Genomic DNA, 17,176 nt, shown 5'->3' with positions numbered 1-17,176 from the left:
GTACTAACCTATTGACATAGTGCCAAGTGCCAAGTGCCAATTGCTGTTTTTTGCATGTTTTTTACATCGCAGGAAATCAATATCACATGGAACGCAACGAAACTTCACGGAGAGTTTTTATGGACCAGAAGGAAGATATTGGGCCCTGGTGGCACCTGGGGGGAGTCCCGAGGAGGGGACAACCCACCAGGGCGCGCCAGGAGGCCCAGGCGCGCCCTGGTGGGTTGTGCCCACCTCAGGTGCCCCCGGACCGCCTCTTTGCTCTATAAATACCCCAATATTCTAGAAACCCTAGGGGAGTCGACGAAATATATATCCAGCCGCCGCAGAGTCAAGAACCACCAGATCGAATCTAGATACCATCTCAAATGGGGTTCACCACCTCTATTGGTGCCTCTCAGATGATGCGTGAGTAGTCTTTGTAGACCTATGGGTCCGTAGTTAGTAGCGAGATGGCTTCCTCTCTCTCGCTGAATTCTCAATACAATGGTCTCCTGGAGATCCATATGATGTAACTCTTTTTGTGTGTGTTTGTTGGGATCTGCTGAACTTTGAGTTTATGACCAGTCATATCTTTTTATATCCATGAAAGTTATTTGAGTTTCTTTGATCTCTTACATGCATGATTTCTTATAGCCTCGTATTTCTTCTCTGATATTTCGGTTTTGTTTGGCCAACTTGATCTATTTATCTTGCAATGGGAAGAGGTGCCCAGTAGTGGGTTCGATCTTACGGTGCATGATCCCAGTGACAGAAAGGGAAACGACACGTATGTATCATTGCTACTAAGGATAAAACGATGGGGTATATCTCTACATAGATAGATCTTGTCTACATCATGTCATTGTTCTTATTGCATTACTCCATTTTTCCATGAACTTAATACACTAGATGCATGCTGGATAGCGGTCGATGTGTGGAGTAATAGTAGTAGATGCAGGCAGGAGTCGGTCTACTAATCTTGGACGTGATGCCTATGCAATGATCATTGCCAAGATATCGTCATAATTATTTGAAGTTCTATCAATTGGCCAACAGTAATTTGTTTACCCACCGTATGCTATTTTTCTCGAGAGAAGCCACTAGTGAAACCTACGGCCCCGGGTTTTCTTTCTCATATATTTGCTTTGCGATCTACTTTTCCTTTGCATTTTTATTCAGGTCTATTCAACCAAAAATACAAAAATACTTTGCTGCACTTTATTTTATTTGCGATCTATTTATTTAATCTATTACAATTTTCTCCCGTCCACGCAATTTCTGGCGCCATACCCGAAAGGGATTGACAACCCCTTTAACACGTCGGGTTGCGAGGTGTTGTTATTTGTGTGCAGGGGATGCTTACGCTGTGTTGCTTGGTTCTCCTACTGGTTCGATAACCTTGGTCTCATCAGTGCGGGAAATACCTACCGTCGCTGTGCTGCATCATCCATTTTTCTTTGGGGAAATATCGATGTAGATTTCAAGCGCATCACCCCTCTTTACCCTATAAATTCACAAATATTCCAAAACCCCCGGGGTTAACCTAGATCAGAAGTTCTGCCGCCGCAGGCCTCCGTAGCCACCGAAAACAAATCTAGACCCCGTTCCGGCACCCTACCGGAGGGGGGAATCATCTCTGGTGGCCATCTTCATCATCCCGGCGGCCACCACAATGAGGAGGGAGTAGTCCACCCTCGGGGCTGAGGGTTTGTACTAGTAGCTATGTGTTTGATCTCTCTCTCATGTTCTTGAGATGTCACGATCTTGATGTATCGCGGGCTTTGTTAATATAGTCGGATCATATGATGTTTTCCCCTCTCTATCTTGTTGTGATGAATTGAGTTTTCCCTTTGAGATTTCATTGTTATCGGATTGAATACTTTTATGGATTTGAGAACACTTGATATATGTCTCGCAATTGAATACTCGCGGTGACAATGGGGTATCATATTGATTCACTTGATATATGTTTTGGCACTCAACTCGCGGATTCCCGAGGTGACATTGGGTTAATCTATGCATAGGTGTTGATGCACGTTCTTGTCTTTGTTTCTCCGGTAGAAATCTTGGGGCACTCTTTGAAGTTCTTTGTGTTGGATTGAATATTATAAATCTGAATTTGCTTTGGTGTTATTTTTGTACGAACTCTAGGATAGATCGAACTGAAAGAATAGCTTTGTGTTATTTTAGTACGAACTCTTGAATAGATCGAACGGAAAGAATAGCTTTGAGGTGCACACTACCAAAAAAATACACTTCCGTGATGATACGTGTTTGTCACAGTAGGCCACGTTTTCTGTCATGCATGTACATCCATGACAAATTTATGACAGAATCAAGATAGTCATACCTGTGCTGTCGTAGAAGTGTCCCATGACATTACCAAAATTATCATCACGGAAGTGTCCACTTCCATGACGATAAATCGCGCGTCATAGAAGTGCTTTCGTCAAGGGTGACCGACACGTGGCATCCACCGTAACGGGACGCCGTTAAGCTATCGGGTCCGGTTTTGGATCCAATAACCCGTTAACAGCCCGGACCAATGGGAATTTTCCACGTGTAAAATTCTCATTGGCCGGAGCAAACACATGTCGGCTCAACGTTCGGACAGATGTCATCCACTCATTGGACATGAGGCGCCTATGATACGTCGACACGTGGCACGACCAACAGAGGCCCATTCCGATGAAAAGGCCGGCCCATTTGACTTGGTCAAAAGGTAACGGGCCGGCCCACGGAAAGCCTGTTAATGGCCTGTTCGTATATAGCCCATTTATGACCCGCTTACTACCGGCCCGTTACGGCCTATTGGAATTAAGCCCAGTAGCTTCATCTGGGCCGTAAAATATGATTCCAGCCCGTTGTAACTTCCGGCCCATGTATGGCCCATGATGTCTTTCGGCCCATATGAGGCCCTTTGTAACTCTCAGCCCGTTAAAGGCCCGAGATGAAACTGGCCCATAATGAACAGTGTATCGCTTTATACCCATTAATGTTCCATTATTCCGTCGGCCGTTTCCAGCCCGTGTTAACTTTTGGCCTTCTAAGGGCTCATTTATTCTTGGGCTCATTTCTAGAATTCGGTTAGATACAGTCCGTTACTGGCCTGTTCCGTTTTTGGGCCAAATACAACCCGTGGTTACATTCGGCCCATGTGTGGACCGTTAACCCGTTGGGCTGTTTTCATAGCGTTATCAAATACGACCTATTAACGGCCCATTATGGTCCACGTATAGTACGACCCATATTTGGTGAAATGATTATGCGCCCCGTAGAAGGCCCATGGATCCTACGGCCCTTAGAAGACCTATCGTGGTTTTGTCACGGCAGATGTCCTAGTGTGAGGACTTAGTCGTGAGGCCAACACATCTATGTGGTATCTTGAGTGGGGTTGAGCGGAATCGAGAGATGCAACACAAGACAAGGGTTTAGACAGCTTCGGGCCCCGGGAAACATCATCCGGTAATAGCCCTACATGCTGTTTGTGGCTAGGTCTCATTATGCTCATGAGGGAGTCGCCGTATAAGCCGGCTCTCCTTTAGTTGTCTAGCCTTAGAGATTATTTCCCTCTCCCTCTTGGGGTGCCCTGCCCCTCCTTATATATGTTGAAGGGGCGGTTTACATGACTAGTCCTAGTAGGATTAGGATTACTCTATTACAAGTGGAGTCCTAGTCTTGCTTCCTTTGTAGGAGAATATTCCTTATGCCTTTCCTCTTAAGCCGGCCCACCATAACATGAGTCGGCCTTCTAGGCCTTGGGCCTTGTCATCCGTCTGTCCCATCACCGGGTTACCAGTAAATCGCCAGGTGTCAACCGGGTCTCAAGTAAACCGCCAAGTCCGGCCGGGTCATACCGCGGGGTATATCCCCGACATTAGCCCCCAGTTTAATTTGGATTTATCCATGTTAAACTGATCCTATAAACAAACACAAGAACAACTTTGACAAGTTGTACTCCGGGTTAAAAATTCATGTGAACCGGCACCTGATCATCTTTAAGTCCTTGTCATTTCCTTCTTGATACATGCCCATGAACTCATATCAAATCTCCTTTAGTAAATACATTCAAACTTTGTGAATGCAAAAAATCCAGATACTTCTTTTGAGAAATCCGGGTCAATAAGCCAGCTTCAGAGTGAATTTGCTGACATTGATCTCTTATAGAGAAATATTGTAAGAAATAATCCACTTGAATCCGTTTCCAAAACACCAGCTTAAAAATATTGGTCTTGAAATACTCATCTGGCTTTCAGCCGGCTTGAAGATGTAGAACTTGCCGGTTTATCATTGACAAAATATCCGGTTTGTAAATATTGATAGCACCGGGTCATAATTCTTGACGACGCCGGGTCATAGTTATTGGTGACGCCGAGTCATGATTGTTGGTGACGCCGGGTCATGATTGTTGCAGACACCGGGTCAATCAGGTTTACTCAAAACTGAAAATTGGAAGATATTTCTCCCTTATATCCATATTACCTGTAGCCCCCAAGTCTTGAGCAGAACAAAGTGATGACTTAAGACTTGCTTCAATATAAATACTACCACTTTGAAGAAATCCATGTTTGTTCATCTCAGTCACTAGTAAAGACTGAATACTCCATATATGTAGCCCCCAAGTGCCGGGTTGTCATGCTTGCAGCAACCTGGGACTTGTACTTGACTGATGCCCAAAAAACTTCAACCAATGTAGCCCCCAAGGGCCGGGTCATTATGCAATAATGAGCAGGGGCTTTGTAAATATGATCATGTAGACTTGAGCAGCGATGTGTAGCCCCCAAGGGCCGGTTCAGTAAGATAATACTGAGTTGGGACTTTTTATATATACTTCATTGAAAATAACATCATATGATGTAACCCCCATCATGGGGCTTGAACCCACGTCCACAAGGTTAAGAGCTTTGTGCTTTACCAACTGAGCAATAAACCTTTCAATATAATGGATTAAAGCTTGTGTACCTTAAATTTTTGACAAAAGCAATTGGTAGCCCCCAAGGGCCGGCTCATTATGATATGATGAGTCGGGTCTTCAATAAGGCAAGTAAAAATGTCTTTGCATTAGCCCCCAAGTGCCATGGTGCATGCTGGTAGTGACATGGGACTTGCATATTTGATATGATCTCAACTTGAATATTGTAGCCCCCAAGTGCCAGGTTGTAAGCCTGCAGTGACTCGGGACTATTCCTTCCATTGTAGAATAAATCATACCCATTGATAAAATAATAGCCATTGCACTAAAGCGACTTTGAAAACCTCAATCATAATACTGGCTATTGATAACCATATTAAAAATCCAGTCATGTTGGCTATTAAAGATTTGAATAATATAACCCGGTTTGAAACCGGTTCCTGTGATATTTGATCACACTGTTGGTTTACGAAGCCAATGTAGTAAGGGTGATAACCCGAATTTCAGTACTGGTAAGTATCATATATTGCCGGCTTATGAACAAAGCCAGGCCAGGTTAATAAACACTGGTCGTTATTTTATCTCATACTGGCGACTTATAAGCCAGGCCGGGTCAATAAACACCGGATTATAGCAAATCGTGCGCTGACAACTTATAGTTGAAAGCCAAGCCGGGTCAATAAACACCGGATTAGTATAATCTTTATCAAAAGAAACCTCAAAAAGAAAGATTCAAAAGAAAACATGCAAGAAGCGAGGCTTTTCCTGGGCTGCCAGGCCACTGAGTTAAACCATTTTACAAAGCCTTATAAGATGGTCCTCACATTAACCAATCGTCATTTTGACTAAGACAAGTTCAGGGTCTGTATAAGATTGACTTGTCAAATGTTCGACGGGTCTTACCAGGATTACCTTAGCGGAGTGACTTACTTAAGAAGGCAGGATAACCCGGGGTTTTAGGTGAATACACCTGGCTTCCAAGCATGGCTTTTATAGCCTATTACAAGGTTATAGACTCTGTGTTCGTTTTGAACAAAAGAGCCCCCAAGCAATATTTTGAGCTGTGCTCAATGGGCACCAATGTTTGAGTTGTGCTTTGCAACAGACTCTCTTTGGCCCCTGTTGACTTTTCTGAGAACTTGAACTTTGCGAGAGATATTTCTTTTTGAACCAGATGTTAAACCGGATATTGAGAGCTTCAAAGCTTGGTGGGAGACATCTTTCCCTTAAACCGGATTTTAAACCGGAATCTTCATTTTAGCCAGAAATTTTCTGACGGCCTTTAAATTCGAACTTGTGAGAGATTAATTCTTTTTGAACCAGAAATTTTTAAACCGGATTTGAGAGCCTCAATGAGACTGATTTCCCTTGAACCGGATTTTAAACCGGCTATTGAGAGCTCCAATGCTTTATGGGAGAAAGATGTTTCTTGAACCGGATTTTGAACCAGAGTCTTTTCTGATGACCCGGAACTCCTTCGTTGAGCTGGGATTTTCTGACGGCCTTTGAATTTTCATCGATATGGTAGTAGCTTCCGGGACCGGGTTATCTTTCCCTCCAACGTCCTGAGGATCTTGACTTCACTAAAAACTGCGGATATTTGCTGAGTCATATCATTGTAGCACCCGAGTCTCAAGGTGACTCGAGGAGTTGGCTTGAGATTCTCCATATTTGGCCGTGATATAAATCGGCATAAGTTGTATATCATTGGTGTTGATAGCACGATGTGAATCCACAGAAGGTTGAGGTGACTGCGGCGGGTTATAAATGACACCGTATGAGCCATGTCAGCAACTCGGCCAATGCTTCCTTCCAACTGGCTATTTGAAGTTAATCAAACTGTAGTGGTGGCAACTTGTGCACCTGCCCATTGGGCCACCCAGTGCAGACGACGGTTGGTAGTATATGATAATTTTCCTCCATTTTATTGAAAGAAAACCGGGCTACCCAAGCTGTGACTTGCTCATACTCAATAAACAATTCATGCAGACAAGTGCGGTCCGGTGTGTTGATGTAGACCAGGCCGCAAGAGACGGACGGTAAAGATGACCGCAGCATCAGAGGCGATATAGACGAGTCGGCCACGGTGTTGTACGCTGGTGCGGATAAGCAAGTTGTCCTCCTCATTGTAAGCCGACGCGGACGCATGAACCGGCCGCGAGAGCGGACGGGCGAGTCGCCCGTGGCGTTGTGAGCCGGTGCGGACGCGCGAGTCATTCACAGGCCCAGTCCCGGCTAGTTGATGTAGACCGGGCCATATGGGCGGCGGCTTGTGCGCGTCCATTCATTGGGTAATATGTTACGGACTATCGCCGGTCGGAATGTTGTCAGCCCGTGCTCCATACCCATGGTATAAACCATATTTGTAGTGAATGATTGTCCTATATATAAAAATACACAGATCAAAGTAATTGTTCTTTGACAAAAATAATACATGCTAATAAAATATACTTAGAGAGATATCACCTGATACACTTTTCGGATGAAGTGACTGTATGGCAATCTGACCAGGCGGTGGCCTTCACGTACAAACAACCACTCATCCATTGACTTTTAAGTGGGTTTTGCCCCTTGAATGTCGCATCGAACCTTTGGTGTCCTTGTCAATTTGGCTTTTACGAAACAGTACTCAAAGAGTACTACTCTGTAACTGGAGTTACTTCGCTCAATTAGTACCAGATGACCAAACCACTCCATAGTTGATGTCTAATCCTCGGCAACTTGCAACACCGTATAGATGTCAGTAGCTCGGCCACAATCCAGAGCGGCGACCCGACGCGGCAGCGACGCACGACAGAGGTAGGTTGAGGCAGAGGCGACAACGCGGCGACTCCCTGGCACGGTACGCCGACTCAGCGGAGGCAAGGACGGCTTCATGAAGCGGGTTGATAGAGGAACACCGTGGAGGACGATGACCCGATGACTCACGAAGGCCGCAGCCACGCACCACAGAGGCAAAGGCCACTCCGGCGAGGACGGCTTAACACGGAGGCCCGGTGCAACGGCTTGAAGTGGCATGGCGTAGGTCAGCAGTGGGGATGGCTCAGAGGGCCTCGACGACTTTTGCACCGGGTGGCTCGGCGGGTGGCCGTATCCCCAGCAACAGAGACAAAGCAGGGTGGTTCCGAACAAGGCCGCGTAGACGACGATTTAGCGATGGCGGCTCACTGGACAACTCTCCAACAGCGGTTCTCCGCGAGGTGAATCAGCACAGCCACGCACGGCGACTTAACACCAAGGCCAGTGACTCGGAGTGGAGTTGCGCGGCGGCGGTTTACCGGACGGCTCTCCAACGGCGGTTCTCCGCGAGGCGACTCATAGGCACAGGCAAGTGATGACAGGCTTGAAGTGGCGGAGGACCGCGGCAGGTCGATAAGACGCAGGAGGCGGAGCGAATCCGCGGCGACGGGGCGGTTTGATGAACCAAGGCAGGTCTCAGCTGCAGCGGCTCAGACGGTCGCGTAGGAACGAATCACCAGGCCGGCTCAGTGTGCCCCCGTGGATGCAACAGGGGCGGTTTATCGCTTGGCAGCAGCTTTGAAGCAGCTCAGGGCACGGGAGGCCGAGCACGGGGGTGGCTCGGAGTGAGCAGAGGCAACCCGTGGCGGTGCTGTTGGTGGCTTTGCAGGTGAGCGGGCCATGGCAGAGGCGGCTCACGCCGCAACAGCGGGTTGAGGTGTGGCAGTTCAAGACGGACGTGGCGGCGGTCGACGGAAGTGGGAAGGTGCCCGCGAAGCGCGGCCGCAGGACAACAGCAGCAGAGCCCGTGCCCATCTCCGCTTCTGAGTCACCGTCAGTTCGATGAATTCAAGTCTGTGTTCCCTTCTAGTAGTGGCTTTTTTTTGACTTTTCTTCGATCTAGATCTTGCAAGGAGATCGAACATGGCTCTGGCCATTGAGAGAATAGTCGTCCCGCCTAATCTTTTTTACTTGATCTGACAAGTAGTATTTGTTTGATTGATACGTGCTTGCCCATACAGAAGTACTTGCCAATTGATTTGCAGTCTTCTGGTCGTCAGACTAAGGAATAACATCGGTTTGTAGGTGCGATGAAGTCAAACCGGAGGCAGAGCAAGATGACCCGGTCTCGGCGGATTAGTACAAACTCAGGGCCGCGATGGCAGAGACGAGCAGCGGAGGCCAGGTCGCAACCACGGGAGCGGGCGGCTCGGCCCTAATGGCAGAGGAAACTTGGCGACGAGGCCGTGGCCGCAACGGCGTCGGGGTCGCTCACGGGCGTTTGGAGCGATGGCAAGCAATCGTGTAGAAGCAGTCTCATACCTGCTGCTACAGAACCCTTCGTCAATCTTGACCGATGTACTCACAGTTGATGTAAATTTTCCATGCCGGCTCTGGATGAGTTGAATAATTTCGAACTTCTCGAACCCTAAGATTGACCCCTCCAAGAACTCAACACCACCATGTGCGAGCCCAACGGTGGGCGCCAACTGTCGTCGTTTTGTCACGGCAGATGTCCTAGTGTGAGGACGTAGTTGTGAGGCCAACACATCTATGTGGTAGCTTGAGAGGGGTTGAGTGGAATCGAGAGACGCAACACAAGACAAGGGTTTAGACGGCTTCGGGCCCTGGGAAACATCATCCGGTAATAGCCCTACATGCTGTTTGTGGCTAGGTCTCATTATGCTCATGAGGGAGTCGCCGTATAAGCCGGCTCCCCTTTAGTTGTCTAGCCTTAGAGATTATTTCCTTCTCCCTCTTGGGGTGCCCTGCCCCTCCTTATATATGTTGAAGGGGCGGTTTACATGACTAGTCCTAGTAGGATTAGGATTACTCTATTACAAGTGGAGTCATAGTCTTGCTTCCTTTGTAGGAGAATATTCCTTATGCCTTTCCTCTTAAGCCGGCCCACCATAACATGAGCCGGCCTTCTGGGCCTTGGGCCTTGTCATCCGTTTGTCCCGTCGCCGGGTTAACAGTGAATCGCCAAATGTCAACCGGATCTCAAGTAAACTGCCAAGTCCGGCCGGGTCATATTTCCGGCCGGGTATATCTCCGACAAGACGAATGGATCCTATGGCCCGTAGAAGGCACATGGATCATACGGCCCGTAGAAAGTCCATGGATCATACAGCCCGTGAAAGGCCCATGGATCCTACGACCCGTAGAAGACCCACGGATCCTACGGCCCGCACGAGGCCCATGGTTACAATAGTCTGTGTGTTGCCATGATTATTGTTGCCTAGTTACCAAAACTAGGTTATTGTGGCCACTAAAAAAACACGGAAAAGGAACTGCAGTGACTACAAGCAAACAACTAAACAAGACAATTAGGAAATAAATAAGCAAGCAACTAACGCTAGCCTATTACAGCTATTACACATATTACATCCACTGGGCATCAAAGTATGCCACTAGTGCAAATATAGGGAACAAAGCAGCATATTACATACACTCGCCGTCAAATTTGGCCACTAGTGCAAATACACGCAGCAGCAAAACAAGTCCATAACTGAAACAACTTCAGAAGAGCTCAAGAAACGTTATCATGGGTATCCACCATGCTGGCAATAAGCTTAGCAAGCTTATTAGCTTTGTCCTGTTTGGCGCTATAATCCTCCAACGCTTGCTGTTGCACCAGAAAGTATGCATCTGAATGCTCCAAGGACTTCCGCAGTCCTTCCGCTTCTTGTCGCAGCACAGCTGATCGATGTCTTTCAGCTTGTAGTTGAGACTCAAGAAACTGAACTGATTCATATAGTGAGTTTGAATAGCTTGTGCAAGTGGTAGTGGCCAGTAACTCGAACAGTAAACCAAGACAGGACTTTGGGGTTTCCTCACTGTCTTCAAGATAGTTTTCCTTAGCTGCTTTATCAGCTTTGTTGGAGACCAACAAGGATGTCTCACGATCCTGAACCTTATCTGCATTACTTCCTTTATCATTGCTTAATAAGGCACTCTTCCCCAATATTATGTCAGCATTCTAAAAGAAGAAACAAGCAGACACGTAATAGGTTTAGCATGTACTAGTATATGAAACTCATTTTGGTGAACCAGTTCATTAGTAAGGTGGACAATATTAAACTACCAAGTCTTCTATTGCCAAGTAGTACATTATAAAAGCATCAAACAAACATATATCTATGTCCTATGGTCACTGCATTGTCTTGCCAAATCAAAATAGAGACACGGTTCAAATCATATCAATTCCAGAGAAAGCAGCACTGAAAGAATACAAAGCATGGGAAACTAAACGGCACAACAAGATTTCAGATGGGTACCACGGGTCTACAAGTACAACAACACTATTGGCCCTATTATGATGCTAGTAATATGCATGATATGATAAGTCAACTTTATACACAACTGAAATTGAATTCAACAGAGATATTTATAAGAGCAAACCTGTTAAAGAAACATGCGTAAACATGCCTGTTGTGCCATTGGAGTTTCCATTGGATAGTTCAATTTAAAAATAAGTTTATATGAGTAAATACAATGATACAAGAGCAAAGCAGTATGCACAATAGCAATGGAATCTTAAATGAGAACAGTTGTTCTTCAGGTTTAAGCACTTGTTCTACATTAACAGAGTACAGTAAGACGCAAGCATATAGTGCTTAAAAAAATGAGCTCACAGACCTTACCACATTCTTGGTTCGGGACCAGTAAAGAACAAGGTGTTCCCAGTCATCGTCCAGTAAATGTGTCTCTGGAGAACGTAAGGGAATTTGATGAGTTCCTTTGCCAGTGAAGTACGTTTTCTTCAGGTAATTCCGATACTGCCACCAAGCATTCTTGAAGATAGCAGAGGTATTAGCACAGGTTACCTCATCCAGAGTTTCCAAATCGGTCCTTCTCTATAGAGAAAAATGGGAAAATTTTCTGTATTATAACCATCATGGAGGTAGAATGTATGGGACAAAGCAAAGTAATTGCCATGAATAACATTACTTACACATAACTCCTGGACAAACACCTGCAACTGGCATTTTCCTTCATCTTCACTATAGTATTTCCATGATGGGAAGATACGCACATAGGATTTAACAACATCAAATGGGATAGATGCTAAACTATGAATGGCTGGTTGTGCTTCCTCCATAGGAATAGGTGTACTAACTGATGGAGTTGGGGTTCGCCGTGGTAACACTGGCGCTATGGGCACTGGAGCTGCCTTACTAACTGCTCTTGTTTGGGAGCTCTGTGGTGGAGATGGTGTTGTGTCAACATGAACTGGGTTACTATCTGCCGGGGTTCGGGTTAGATTGGGTGAAGCTGGTTCTTGTCCATCGCAGTAGGGGTAAAATCTGTGAGAGTCTGGGTTATGTGTGGTAGGGATGGTTCTCGTGCATGTACAACCGAGGTGCTATCTCCACCAAGAGGTAGCACTGTTTTATTTGAAGACCGTGTTTTTACTCCGCTAGATACTGCCATCACCCGCTGTTGGAGATATGCCCTAGAGGCAATCATGTGATGATGATATTTCCATATGTAGTCATGAGTCCTTTGTATTGTCGTTGAATATCATCAATGATATGTATCAATAAGTATGTGACTTGTTTGTGGAACTATGTATTGTATGATGATTGTTCTAATGGTCTCTAGTTGATAAGGTTATGCGGACACATATCCTTGACTAGTATACAACTCGGTTGATGACTATGTTTCACAAGTCATGTGCATGGAGATGCTAAACCGATAGTATGGACTCAGGGATGGAGATCACTGAGTCGGATAGACCTACTTTGAGACGCAGCGAGAGATTGTCATCTGTTAGTCTCAAGTACAATGTCTATGCCATGTCCTAGACCTGAGGTCCTCACATGTTCTCGGGATGAGGATCGACTCACTTAGGGTCTATCAAACGCTACTCCGTAACTGGGTAGTTATGAAGGTAGCTTTCGGGTGAGTGGTGAGACATGCCGCGAGACATGGTTGACCAAGATGGGATTTGCCCCTCCTATTTGGAGAGATATTCTCTGGGCCCTCTCGAGTGATCAGATTCAGAAAGCATGGCCATGCGTCTTGGGTTAAGTGTTAACCCAATTCGGGAATCTGTATCACGGTTTCAAGAAGAGAGATCGAGCTATCACAAGGGTAACAAGTACTCACGTTGAGCTCGACAACAAATATCGTGAGGCAAAAGGAATGGTGCATATGACACATTGTTGAGGTTCGTCAAACAACTTTACGCTTACATGGGAGTTGGCACGTTCTGCTAGGAGCCGCTACCAACTATCGACTCTGGTCGTGTCCATGTGTACGTGAACCTATAGGGTCGCACACTTAAGGGGCTGCATCCCATTCGGATTGGATCTGAGTGGAAAGTGTATGTGGGCTCCTAGTGGGCTCAAGTGTTGAGCCCACCTCGGAGGTCTATATAAAGGGGAGTGGGCACACCACTTAGGGTTGATGGCATAGAACCCTGGTTAGCCACCGCCACTCCCCACGCCCATGCCGCGTGACCGGACCTAGCAGTCCACCGCCCGCCGCTGCACCCCGCACGTGTGGATACCTTGGAGGCATCGCATCTGCGGTGCTTGGACGAACCGTTCGAGGGAACCGCGAGGCGCCGTTTGCGGGAGATCACCGTTCACGGGTCTTTGCTGTTCGCGGGAGATCGACGACTCGAGGAGGAGACAGCTCGAGAGATCGGCTACATGCATCACCAACTCTACTTCTGCTGCGGTGACTGCGCGTCTAGTGGTAAACCCGATCCCCTGATCTATTTCCAGCAGCATGACCTTGGGTGCGCGGTAGAAAATTTTATTTGGCGCTAGCGTAGCGTACCGCGTGTTCCATCAGTGGTATCAGAGCCTCCACTGTGTGGTGATAGATTCGATGATATGCATATGAGATATGTAGATCGGTTCAAGTGCGGGTCGATGAGATCGGTCGCGCACGTTAGTGTTGAAGGTTAGTTTCGTGATCTTGTTTCCGTGATCGTGACACAGAGGTCGTGACATGAGTTACCCCTACCGGCCGGTTTCTGCCATTGGGGTAGACAGTGGAACGTAAATCCGGATGCAGCCCCGAAGATCAATGAGATTGATCGAATCGGAACATAGATCAACACCGTGGAAATGTGATTTCCGCAGTGAAGAAATATGTTGGAGCGGTCTTGGTAAAACGGCTGTAACTTTTGCATACGAACTCCGATTTTGCTCCACGACCTGTCAAACTGAAGCTAATGAAAAGATGGATTAGCGGACATGTAATCCGGATGGAGGGAGGGAGTATTGAGAAGCATGATATCCAAACTAAGAAGATGGCATTGTGATAGAGTAGAATGACAGTACTTGAATTTGAAAACATGTTATCATTAATGGAATATGTACTGAAAAACAGGAAGGCATGCCATATTTACATGCATGATCAGCAGGCGAAGCACAAGGCATTGCAACAGAGTAGATGCAGTCCAGGACATTATATGCATGCTGTACCCATATTAAGGGCCAAGTTAGAGCAAGGACCTTATGGGGTGAATAGGATTCATCATCTTTCTGCAAGTCTTGTGAAGAACTGCCTTTACATGTTCCATCATATTGGGTATCACTGGCGTCAAGTTTGTTGGCCGTTACATTGCTCCGTGAGGTTCTTGTGGATAAATCAGTGTGTGCAATTATATCTGACATGCATGGAAGACAACTAGTAGTTAGATTTATGTAATGAGTGCCTGTAGGAGACAGCATAAATAGTAGGACTGGGGTTAACTAGTAGCAATAGGTCTCAAAAGCTAAAGGGAGAACACAGATGAAAGCTACAGAATATGTATCGTTTGTACTCGAGATTAACTAGATGGCACACAAAAGTATTAAAGAACAACATAGGTTATACTAGAAGTGGTATAATACTATAATCACCAGCTTGTGGGATAGCATTGGCTGATGGATGATAACTATGGAACTGCGTTACCTAAAGAACAAGTCTCTTAGCTGAACTATGGAACAACGTTAACTCCTGAACAAGACCCATAAGAGATCAACATGAATATACAGTGAAATGTGATAATCTATTTTCCATTCTTAGATGAATAACAAAGCCATAAATGTTGCACACAAGTAAGATGAGGGTACAACCTATCTGGCCGCCATCCATAGGTGTGAGCATCATGTGCTGACTTGTCGATGGCCTTGCAGTTGTTGTGGCTATCCCTGTCGGGCACGCGCATTCGATGCAAGGAACTGTTGAGTGGGGACTATAGCTCCCTTCTGGTGTATGCTTCCCTTGTTGGAGCAGCTGTGGTGAGTAGAAAGACGGTGTGGCTGAAGATGTAGAAAACACATAATGTTAAGAATGACACATCTCTCTGATCTGAAGAAATACCCTAAGAGATCAACAGCAAGGTACGAGAGTGATCACATGTCTGTTGACTGAAGACTAAATTGGGGTCACATGATTTTATTTTATTTTCGTACTGTCCGATCTACGCCGGATGGCTTGATGGCCGTCTTGTGCCTCCCGGCTGACACTGTTCGGAATCTTCCCCGAAGAGCCAGTGACCACCAGCAAAGCAGCCTGCCTCCACCATCCGTGGCCCCGACCAAAACCTCGCTCCCCGCCCCACCGCACTGCCGTGGTTGCGCCGCCCCCGGGCCAATCCACAAAGACTCGCCGTCATCCAGATTCGGCGGCGACAGTACCTTCAACCCATGCAACTCTAAGTTAGCCATCTAAGCGCTGCTTCCGCGGCGAACTTGCGCCCCCGCACCCTTACGTTAGACACTATCCAACCGACAGCCTAGGAGCTCCGCCGGCTCGAGGGGTGCTGCTTCCCATTGGCAATCGATTTGCCCAGAATAAATATTCAGACAACTGACGCCTAAATAAAGTGATTTGAGATGAGGGTGCGACCTATCTGGCGGCCCGGTAAAGTAGGCAGCTCTAGCTGCCGAGTCGGTGAGGCCGGCGCGGTTGCGGTGGCTACCGGTAGCAAGGAAGCAGAGATGTCGCGATGGTCGACGGCTACGGGGAAGCAGCGCCGGGGCTCTGGACGGGTCCAAAGTTGGAGCTGCTCCTGTGCCGTGAACAATGGCGGGGGTGAATCGGCTCCGGTACGGTTCACGCGGCCGTCGTCGAGGCAACTCCGGCCGCACGGTGTAAGAGGCCCACGGCCCAGTGCACGACGGCAAGTGGACAATGTCTCCGGGATTAGAGAGGAGGGTGGCTGTGAATTTGGTGCGGTGGGGGCGCCATGGAGGAGAGGCTGAGGTTTCGCGGCTCGGGAGAAGGGAGCTTCCGGGGAGAAGGTGATTTGGCGCCCACGAGGTATGAATGGGAAATTGGGAGGGGGAACCATGTCTTACGGACGCATTTGTCTGAAATGTGGGGGCGGGGTTACAGTTCTACCCCTGCCTTTAGGCTTCTCGGCTTGGATATGTGTACTGAGGGTCGGGGGTAGGAGAGTAACTTTGCTTCTCCCAAATAGTGGGCGCGAGCGGTTTCGGGCGAGGAGGGCGTGTTTTGAAATATAGTGGGCGCGAGCGATTTCGGGCGAGGAGGGCGTGTTTTGAAATATAGTGGGCGCGAGCGATTTCGGGCGAGGAGAGCGTGTTTTGAAATAGTGGGCGTGAGCTATTTCAGGCGAGGAGAGGGTGTTTTGCCGACCTTGGTTTATGAATTATTCGGCACATGTCATTTCGGCCGAGGAGAAGGGGCACTTGGATGAAGTTACGAACCTACCCTCGATGTACGACGGGCCAATTGATGCGTGTCCCACATAGGCCGGTAATTTCGCATCTCCCATTTATTTGCTCGGGCGAATTCCACCGAGCAGAGGGTGTTTAACGGTTCGTTCAAATTTTCGGAGAACGAGCATCCACGTCTACTTTACCAAGTCGATTTGAATGAAAATTTGAAATATTAGCTTGCCACTTCTTTTTTAGATGGAGAGATGATGCTCGGGAGTAATGTGTTTTTACATGCTCATTGCTAACGATTTACTATATGACAGATAGTTGACCCACTCAAAAACGGGAATCGAACCCAAAATGAAATATCTCGATTCAATGAAATAGCTTGTTCACCAGGTCAAAATAGTGAACTAAATCCAAAATTGAACACCTCAATCGAGTAGCATGTTGTACAGTATTATAGTACTCCATGAACATGTTGAAAGTCAAATTAATGAACTTGTTTGATATACGCATATCTCCGTTCATGTGTGGATTGCAGACAACATGTTCTCCAATTTAAATACTTGAATGCAAGTTTATATCTGTCTTTGATGCATAAAACGCGACCTCCCCCTCTCCCGGACTCCCGCTCTCTCTCTCTCTCTCTCTCTCTCTCTCTCTCTCTCTCTCTCTCGCCGACAATCTT

The sequence above is a fragment of the Triticum aestivum genome, chromosome 5D (genome assembly GCF_018294505.1).
Source record: "Triticum aestivum cultivar Chinese Spring chromosome 5D, IWGSC CS RefSeq v2.1, whole genome shotgun sequence".
Classification (NCBI taxonomy): Eukaryota; Viridiplantae; Streptophyta; class Magnoliopsida; order Poales; family Poaceae; genus Triticum; species Triticum aestivum.
The sequence above is the reverse complement of the archived record's forward strand: the minus strand, read 5'-3'. Positions refer to the sequence as shown.